The sequence below is a fragment of the Ornithorhynchus anatinus genome, chromosome 1 (assembly GCF_004115215.2).
Source record: "Ornithorhynchus anatinus isolate Pmale09 chromosome 1, mOrnAna1.pri.v4, whole genome shotgun sequence".
Classification (NCBI taxonomy): Eukaryota; Metazoa; Chordata; class Mammalia; order Monotremata; family Ornithorhynchidae; genus Ornithorhynchus; species Ornithorhynchus anatinus.
The window spans coordinates 70,939,870-70,950,176 of NC_041728.1; the positions used below are offsets into that span (position 1 = coordinate 70,939,870).

General features: G+C 50.5%; 1 protein-coding gene across 4 annotated transcripts in view; it reads right to left on the reverse strand.

The window, feature by feature from the left end:
• ELOVL5 (ELOVL fatty acid elongase 5) overlaps positions 1-10,000 on the reverse strand; it is a 100,346-nt gene extending 90,346 nt beyond the window's left edge. The window contains exon 1 of one of the 4 annotated variants that reach the window (XM_029061855.2): positions 7,878-8,053. The gene's annotated coding sequence lies outside the window, so the exon portion shown is untranslated. Of the gene's footprint in view, positions 1-7,877; positions 8,055-9,907 lie in introns of those variants that run through there. The other 3 variants (XM_029061856.2, XM_029061858.2, XM_029061857.2) reach the window with 3 other exon arrangements.
• Positions 10,001-10,307: the final 307 nt, after the last annotated feature.

The following is a 10,307-nucleotide window of genomic DNA, read 5'->3' on the forward strand; positions in this document are numbered from 1 at the left end:
CTATGATGATGCCTTTGTGGGCACCCCCTTTCTCTTCTTTTTATGAGAAGGTCATCAGGAGTGGTTAGTTGGCTGGTTCTCATGCAGTGGAGAGATCTGCTGGCCAGTCATGCCAACAAATCGGAGCTCACCACACACACCACCAGGCAACCTCCAAAGCCTGAATGGGTACCCCCATGGGCACGGTGAAATCGAAAGACGGTAATGCTCCGAACCGAGGTGCCCCTACCCAAAGCGGTTGCAGATCTAGCTGATCTGTCAAGATTGACTTCCTGTTCTGAAACCAAAATTCTGCAAAGGGAGATGCCAGACATCATTGATATTTAGCAAACACCTGGCATTTTTTAAGAATAATTTTTTATGGCATTTAAGTGCTTACCACATGCCGGGCACTGTAGAAACAAGCTAATCAGGTTGGACAAAGTGTATATCCCACCTGGGGCCCACAGTCTTAATCCCCAATTTACAGATGAGGTAACTGAGGCCCAGGGAAGTGAAACGACTTGCCCAAGGTCACAGAGCAGGCAAGTGGCAGAGCTGGGATTAGAACCCAGACTGCCATGCTGCTGCTCACAAAAACTGTGTATTTGTTTAAGTACTGACTATACATCAAGCACTGTACGAAGCACTGGGGTAGATACAAGATCCCACGTGGGGCTCCCAGTTTAGTATTTAGTAAACACCTTCTATTTTGGGAGAATAGAATGAGATCAAAAGGCCATATATGTACTCTCTAAAAGCTTCACATGCTAAAGAGACAATGTCAATTAATACATATGCTCATAAATGAAAAGAAATGTCCACTAGTAGATGTTTTCCCCCGAAATGGTCCACAATTCAGTTATGATAAACCCCCTTCCCAACCTAATAAAGATAAAAAGCAAGCTTTCCGGGGAATTACACTCACTGCTGGAGAACTGACGTCTGAAGTTCCAACGCCAAAAGCCTTGTGAATTGCAACAGTAAAAACTGCAACGCAAAATCACAAAGATTCTAAAGTCCAGACTTATCTGGCAACTGTTTAAGTTACAAAATAGTGAAATAGCAAAAGTACAAAAAGCGAGTTTTGAGACTTAACTGTCAAGCAAGCTTTAGTACCCACCGGAATGTAAGTCATTTCCAGCAATGCCAATTTAAAACTATAATCCAGTCATCATTTCTGACATTCGTTTCGGGACCCGGCCAGTCATCATTTCTGACATTCGTTTCGGTACCCGGTATCTCCCAGATTTTGAAAAATGTCATCCAAACCTAACGCCGACGATTTTTGATGATTCTAAAATGCAGCTGTTTCACCAAGAGACCTGGCCTCTTTCAAATCAGATTTCGAATTTTAAAATATGAGATTGGGAGAAACTGAAGGATAAAAAGCTCTTTGAATCAACATTTTCTACTGTGGCCAACCAACTATAATTCTTAGCTGATTGCATCTCTGACATGATTAACTTGAATATTCAAATTTAATTAGGCAAGCTCTCCTGGCTAAATAGTGCTAAATAGAGATGCAGTAGCCTGACCCTCCCTAATCGAAAAAGCAGGGCGACAGTTCTGTTTACTAAAATAAGTCTCTGAAGACTCCTCTTCAACCAACTATACTCCTGCTTGACCTTCAGACCCTGACCCCACCCCCAGGAGACACTTCAACCAGATGGTGAGGAGACCAAGCCAGGTCAAGACCACTGACAGGGAACAATGAGCCCAGCTTTTTCCTTTTTACCCCAACTCTCACATCCTGTATTCTCCACAGGAAACCGGGAGAGGTTTAAAAATCTGCAAAAGTCCTGCTGGGCTCTGAATTGGAGATCCAGGGTTAGATTAGCCAGGATTTCTCTGCAGAGATAAGATTACTGTTTCTAGAGCCACAAAACAAGCATTTCTCCTCTAGACCACTGTGGGCTCAAATAAGCTGTTTGGGCCAACCCCCAAACCTTACAACATTCACTGTTTCCCAGTCCTTGGTGCAGCTGAAAAAGACAGATAAATGCACTGTTAAAAACAGGCACTTGGAGGAAGAAAGGGAGGAAAGAGAAAATGATTCCAGGCTTACCCCTCATGGATTAAAGTGAAAGGTCTCTGTCCCCTTTCTCTGGGAGTACAGATGCCTAGAGTATCTATAAAACTATAAAACAATAAAACTACAGTGTACAGTGCTCTGCACACTGTTAGAACTTAATAAATATACTGAATGAATAAAAGGGTCCAGGCATATCAGTACTAGTGATAGAGAAACCAAAGACCGTGGAAACACGTGGGGCCCAGCCATGCAATCCATCGAGGTATTGATTGAGCACTTACTGGGTGTGGAGAGCTGTGCTAAGTACTTGGCAGAGTTCAACAGAGTAGGTAGACAGGATCCCCTGACCTCGAGGAGTTTACAATCTTCCTCACCATGAAAAACTACATTTCCATAAGGTCAGAACAAAGATTAAGGTCAGAACAAAGATGATGGGAAAAGATGAAAAACCCTTACTTAGCACCAACTAAATTACGGGTTAAAAGCCAGTAAAAGAGAAAGGGGGGGGGGGGGGAACATCACAAAGAGCCCGAAGGAAAACAGGAGGATTTAGAAACCTTCCTTTAAGATGTAGTACTTGCAACTGGAACCATGTCTTTTTCCCTTTTTCAGATGGGGAATATTCTAATCATTTATTAGGCCAATTCAGGACTCGCAGTAAGAGACAGGGTAATGTCCAAGATGCTCTGATGTGAAAAGAAAAATGAACTCTGGAGCAAAGCAGAGATACCCTCAGCCCTATGGAGAGGGCTCATACTCCTGGGAAGCAAATAAATTAAGGAATGTAGTGGCAGGCAAGTTATTCCAAGGGGGAAAAGGAATTCACAGGAATACCTCTGATGCAGGCAGAAGGAGAAGCAGGGATTCCAGCTACAAATAACTCAAGGACGGGAATCGGACTGGCGGAGGGAGATTGGGGCCAGGTCCTTTCAGGAAGCTTTCAAATGATGCCTTCCTAGGACTTGTCTTTGAAGATTGGGTTTTGGGTGTGGAGAGGGGGGCAGGTGAGGGTCTGAAAAAGGAAAGGAGAGTGCAACAAGGACTCGAATCAATTCTGCAGTGCAATCTCTCCAGAAAGACGGTCACTCCCAAGTGGGTTTCAAAGACATTCTCTCCTTGAGAGGCAGTGGCGGCGCAGAGCTGAAGAGGCAAACTGATACTCTCTCCTTGATCTCCCCATCCCTCCCTACAGCCCCAGCAACAAGGAAAAGAAGAGACTCTCCCTAGGGCACGCTCTACCTCCCTTTAGACTGTAAGCTCCTTGTGGACAGGGAACAGGCATATACCAATTCTGTTGCACTATACTCTCCCAAGGGCTAAGCAGAGTGCTCAGCCCACAGCAAGAGACTCCACTGATTGTACTCTGTCACACCTCTGTTCTAGAATAAGCCCAGAATTTAGCTTGGACTCCTAATAGGTTTTTAGAAATGCTCGTTAAATAATTGTGTACATCAAAGCCACGTAATCACAAAAACACATCGATTTGAGCCAACTCGGGAGAAAAAATAAAAACAGCATTCCCACAGCACATGCCAATTCCCAGTGGGAGTTGAGCAGTTTGGGAAGGCTAACACTGAAGGATGGCCGTGTGCTCTGGGGAAATCGGGTCAGGGCCTCCTGACTTTCATTCACCACTGACTTCACTGGGCCAAAACCATCTACGCGTGCCTGCTTTCAAAGAGGCAGTCAAGGGTTAGCGCCACTGCTATTATCATCAGTGACTTTGAGGCCTACCTAATAACAGCATGTACTTGGGTTAGCAGGTCGCGGCTTGTGTTGCCCCATTATGGCAGCTCGGAGCAAAAGGATTTCTGAAAGGGAAGGGAGTGCTGAACAGTAAACTGGCCAACAGCAAGGTTCACAGCAGTAACCCAGGGCGCCACTCCCCAAACCACTGCAGATACAACCATCTTTTTTTCCTCTGAATTAGGTGCTCTTGGATTAGTTTGCCAATTTTTTTTAATAATGGGATACGTGGGCCGAGAACGCATCTACCAACTCTGTTGTATTGTTCTCTCCCAAGGTCTCAGTAGAGTGTTCTGCACGCAGTAAGGGTGCAGTAAATACGACTGATTGGATATTCAAAAACTACGCAGAATAGAGAAATGTCTCAACCATATCTACTGATGGCTTACTGCGTGCAGAGTGTCACTGTTTACTGTTGTAGAATGCTTTCCCAAGCATTTAGTGCAGTGCTCTGCACACAGTAAGCACTCAACAAGTACAACTGAATGAATACTAAGTGCTTGGGACAGTACAATGTCAGAGAGTTGGCAGACACGTTCCCTGCCTACAAGGAGCTTACAGTCTAGAGAGGGAGTTGTTAATATAAATAAGTTATGGACCCATTTCCCTTGGTTAATTAAAATGAGATGCCTACACTTCCAAACACTAGGGCAGGGGCTAAATGTGGTATCTGATAAAGAGTCGTTCTTGGGAGGGGGAAGCAGCATAGTGGATAGAGCACGAGGCAGAGTCAGAAGGTCACGGGTTCTAATCCCAGCTCTGCCAATTCTCTGCTCTGTGGCCTTGGGCAAGTCACTTCACTTTTCTGTGCCTCAGTTACCTCCTCTGTAAAATGGGGGTTAAGATTGTGAGCCCTGTGCACGACAGGGATTGAGACTGTGAGTCTCACGTGGGACAGGGGCAGTGTCCAACCTGATTTGCTTGTATCCACCCCAGTGCTGGCACATAGTATTCATTCAATTCAATAGTATTTATTGAGCGCTTACTATGTGCGGAGCACTGTACTAAGTGCTTGGAATGAACAAGTCGGCAACATATAGAGACAGTCCCTGCCCTTTGACGGGCTAGCACTTAATAAATACCAGAATTATTATTACTAATAATAATAATAAAAAGGAGGCCCAAAAGTGAATGAAAATGGGGGAGCTGAGATACAATGACTGTAAGCCCCCGATTAGACTGTAAGCCCATCAATGGGCAGGGATTGTCTCTATCTGTTGCCAAATTGTACATTCCAAGCACTTAGTACAGTGCTCTGCACATAGTAAGTGCTCAATAAATACTACTGAATGAATGAAAATAAACATCCTAATGCCTGCCCCCGGCACTTGGACTGGTGTGGTATAGGCCCAGCTAGGATCTGCAGAGGGGCTTGCTAATGAGGAAGACAGTGGCAGCTGGGAGGAAAGTCTGAAATGGGGAGACAAAGAAAGTCTGGGACTGATGGATTTTGTCTCCTTGGGGCCCTAAAGAATACACACTTGAGACACCCCCCCGAAAGAAGTAGCCTGGTTCAGTGGATAGAGCACGGGCCTGGGAGTTTTGTTTTGTTGTCTGTCTCCACCTTTTAGGCTGTGAGCCCGTTGTTAGGCAGGGACTGTCTCTACTTGTTGCTGAATTGTACATTCCAAGCGCTTAGTACAGTGCTCTCTGCACACAGTAAGCGCTCAATAAATACAATTGAATGAATGAATGAGTCCGAAGGTCATGGGTTCTAATCCCAGCTTCGACACTTTCCGGCTCTGTGACCTTAGGCAGGTCACTTCACTTCTCTGGGCCTCAGTGACCTCATCTGTAAAATGGGGATTGCAACTGTGAACCCCAAGTGGGACAGGGACTGTGTCCAACTCGATTTGCTTGTCTCCACCCCAGCGCTTAGTACAATGCTCGGCACATAGTAAGCGCTTAACAAATACCATCGTTATTATCTTTGTTAGAATAGCGAGTAGCACAGCCCTATTTTTTTGGATGATAAAAGTCCATCCCAATACGGTCATAAACGTTATTCACACTGGAAAAGTGTGTCATAGGAAATAACTAAATTTTCCTATTTAGAGGCCCTAAGCTGTAGCTGATCCCTAAATCGATCCGAAGCTGATCCCGATTAGGAGTTGGGAAGCTTAAGTCGTTAAGGTGCTGGAAAGGAAAACCTGAGAGGGATTGAACTCCTTCAATAATACCTGTGCCTCAACAGAAAGCTGGTACGTAGGCGAGGAGTTTCATCTTTGGGGAATTCATGGAGTTCCACTGTAGGAATTTCAGAGGAATTGAAAGGTAATGCAGTTGACATGGTGTGAAGACTTTCAGTAACTTTCTTACTCCCGCACACACATTCTCTCTCTTTTTCTCTCTCGTCACAAACCATGGCTAGCAGCTAGCCCAGGTGCAGTTTGTCTACCAACTCTTTTCTAGTTTCCTCAGGGGACCTCCTAATAGAAATGATCCTTTCATTTTAGTTTTCAGCTTCTATTCCCGTCAATTCTTGCATGTGAGACTATGTGCTTGGCTGTGTACCCCTTAGGCACTTTGATACTCGGCCCCGCACTTATGTTCATATCCTTATACTCTATTTCCCCTACCTGTAATTTATTATTTTACCGTCCATCTCCCCTGTAGACCGTAAGTTCCCTCTGGGCAGGTATTGAGTCTACCACCTCTAGATATTGCACTTTCCCATGTGCTTAGTACCGTGCTCTGCGCATAGTAAGTGCTCAAAAAAAAAGCACTGATTGATAATTAACCCAAACATTTCTTTTATTAAAGTCACAGATAAGAGGGGAATAAATAGAAGGAAGGGATGAGAACAAACCTGACCAATGAAAAACAGCATCATCAGTTCGAATACATTTGAAGGAAAAGACAGATATAGTTTTCTTTTTTTTCCCCCACCTAACCAGGGTCTTTTTGGAGGATAGCAACTTTGAATTAATAACAATAATAATAATAATAATAATTATGGTATTTGTTAAGCATTTACTAGATGCCGAGCACTGTTCTAAGCACTGGGGTAGATACACAGTAATCAGGTTGTCCCACGTGGGACTCACAGTCTTAAGTTACCTCAGATGAGGTAACTGAGGCACAGAGAAGTTAAGTGACTGCCCGAGGTCACACAGCAGACAAATAGTGGATCCGGAATTAGAACCCACGTCCTCTGACTCCCAAGCCCGTGCTCTTGCCACTAGGCCATCTGTTACAAACAGCACTTCGGGAACCCTGGGTGCAAAAGCTGTGTAGGTCAGTAATAAGGAACGGTTATGCACACCCGTACCCCACCACAAAATTGCCCAAAACCTAGTTCCTGCAGAATTCTGGTAAACGTCCATAATTGATACAGCACACGACGCTCACAGGACGCAAAAGGCCCAGGGAAACGGGCCCTCTGACGAGTGAACAAAGAAAGTTGTGGAAGGCCGAAACCTCCCAAGCGGCAGGTCTTCTGTACGACCCCTGTAATTCACCTTGCATCGCTGTGAGCAGGCATGCTACAAAATGCGACCAGCCCGTCCGCCCGGCCACGAAAGCAACCTCTCAGCTGTCAGTTGCTCTGCACGACTCGACTCCCCAGATGGGCACCCTGCACAACGTGCCTCCCCCAGATGGGCACCCTGCACAAAGTGCCTTCCCCAGGTGGGTACCCTGCATTCAATCGTATTTATTGAGCGCTTACTATGTGCAGAGCGACTCCCCAGGAGGGCATCCTGCACAAAGCGCCTCCCCCAGACAGACACCCTATACCACGCGCCTCCCCAAGGTGGACACCATGCACAACGTGCCTCCACCCAGGCAGGCACCTGCACAACGAGCCTCCCCCAGGAGGGCATCCTGCACAACGTGCCTTCCCCCAGGAAGGCACCAGCACAACGCGTTTCCCCCAAGAGAGCACCCAGCACAATACCCCTCCCTAGGCGGGCACCCTGCACAACACACTTCCCCCAGATGGGCAGCCTGCACAACACCCCTCCCCGAGACGGGCACCCTGCACAACATGCTTCCCCAAATGGACACCCTGTACAGTGAGCTTACACAGGCGGGCACCCTGCACAACAGGCCCCCTTCCCCCGCCCCTAGGCGAGCACCCCGAGAGGCACAAGACTGAAAAGAGAAATTTCCCCACCTCAATTTGGGGTGAGAAAATCGCCTGCAGCCCTTGCAGCAGACGGATGGTCGGTCCGAGGTGAACCAGTCTCCCCTGCCGGGAGGAAGGGAGTTAAGAGACAGCGTTGCTTTTTCCCTTTTGGTGGTGGAGGGAAGGGGGCCCGAAAAGAGGCCGCAGTGGCGTGGGTCGGGTTTTTGGGGTCTCATCCCCCCGTTTTTATAACAGAGTAGCAAAGTTGCGTGATCCCTTGCAGTTTTCCCGTCCCACCCCGATGCCTGTCGGAGGGATGCCAGCCAACCAGCTCTGGCCGCTCCCATGGGCTGATGCAGGGGGCTGGCAGCTGGACAGCTGGACAGCCGAGGGGCAGGGGGAAGGGCAGGGATCGGCCCTTGGCTCTCAGCCCCCCAGAAGGACCGGCTTGGCCTCTCCTTCCCTCCTCCCTTGGGGCAGAAGGGAGTATATCCCAATGGCTAGCACACGGGCCTGGGACTCAGAAGGTCATGGGCTCTAATTCCGGCTCTGCCGCCTGTCTACTGTGTGACCTTGGGCAAGCCACTTCACTTCTCTGGGCCTCGGTTGCCTCATCTGTAAAATGAGGATCGACAATGTGAGCCCCACGTGGGACAGGGACTGTGTCCAACCCAATTATCTTGTATCTACCCCAGCTCTTAGAAAAATACCTGGCACTTGGTAAGCACTTAACAAATGCCATCCTTATTATTATTGTTTACATTCCCCCTCCCCAAAACAAGCACGCTCATTACAAAAAGGAACAAAACAGTTGGGGGAAGGGGGTCTACACATCCCCCCACCTCGATGTCTATCTCCTTGCACAGCCCGCAGCTGGGGCATCCACCTCGCTTCTCCAGCTCGGCCATGCATCCATCCATCCTTCCGCCTGGCAGGGGCATGCATGGAAGAGGAATGCATGGCAGAGGAAGGCATGGCAGGGGCGTGCATGGCAAGGGCGTGCATTTCACCCGGGCATGATGATGTATTTGTTAAGCACTTACTATGTGCCAAGCATTGGCATGCATGCATCCATCCATCCATCCATCCATCCATCCATCCACCCATCCATCCTTCCACCCGAGCAGGGGCATGCATCCATCCACACATCCATCCATCCTTCCAGCCAACCATCCATCCTTCCACACGGGCAGGGGTATGCATCCATCCACCCATCCTTCCACCCGGGGAAGGGCCATGCAGGCATCCCTGCATCCACCCATCCCTCCACACAGGCAGGGGCATGCATCCATCCACTCACCCATCCATCCTTCCACCCGGGCAGGCACATGCATGCCTGCACCCATCCACCCGGGCAGGGGCAAGCATGCATCCACCCATCCTTCCACCCTGGCAGAGGCATGCATCCATCCTTCCAACCACCCGGGCAGGCGCATGCATGCCTGCACCCATCCACCCGGGCAGGGGCAAGCATGCATCCACCCATCCTTCCACCCTGGCAGAGGCATGCATCCATCCTTCCAACCACCCGGGCAGACGCATGCATGCCTGCACCCATCCACCCGGGCAGGGGCATGCATGCATCCACCCCTCCATCCATCCACCCGGGCAGGGGCAAGCATGCATCCACCCATCCTTCCACCCTGGCAGAGGCATGCATCCATCCTTCCAACCATCCGGGCAGAGGCATGCATGCCTGCACCCATCCACCCGGGCAGACGCATGCATGCCTGCATCCACCCATCCTTGCACCCAGAGAGGGGCAGAGGAGAAAGCACAGGTGGCAGCCGTCTCCACCTTCCCCTAGCTCCCCGGGTGGGGGTGGGGGGGCGGGTCTGCCCCCTCCCCCCGTCCCTAAGCCTCCTTTTGCCGCCCCCCCCCGCTCCCAACAGGTGGCACGTTGTGGGGGGGAGGGGGGGACGACCTTCCTTGGCTGATGCCAAGCGAGGCCAGGGCGGGCGGGCTGGCAGTGCCCGCGCGGGGAGCACGAGGCCGGGGGTGGGCAAGGACCGGCCCGATGGCAGAGCCGGGGGGAAGGAAGGGAGGCAAGGAGAAGTTGGCAGCGGGATAAGGCTCACCTCGTTAGCAGCAGCGGGCGACCCTCCCGCGGGCTGCGGCGCCGGAGGGCAGGGCCGGGGCCGGACCGGGATGGGCAACCGGCAGGGAGGGGGGAGAGGCCGGCCGGACGGGAGGGGGAGGGGGAGGGGGGAGGGGGGAGAGGGAGGGGGAGGGGGAGGGGAGGGGAGGGGAGGGGAGGGGCCGGACGCCGCGCCGCCCAGGGGAGCCCCCTAGCGGCCGCCCTCGGCCACGCGGGCCCGTCGTGACGTCACAATGGCGCGGAGGCCCAATGGGGAGCCGCCCCCGGACGAGCCCCGCCCCCTACGTGACGTCACGGCGCCCCCGAGCCAATCGGAGGGCGGTGGAACTTTCGTGATTGTCAGTTGGGGACCCCCCCGCCGGGCCCGGGGGAGGGGGGGA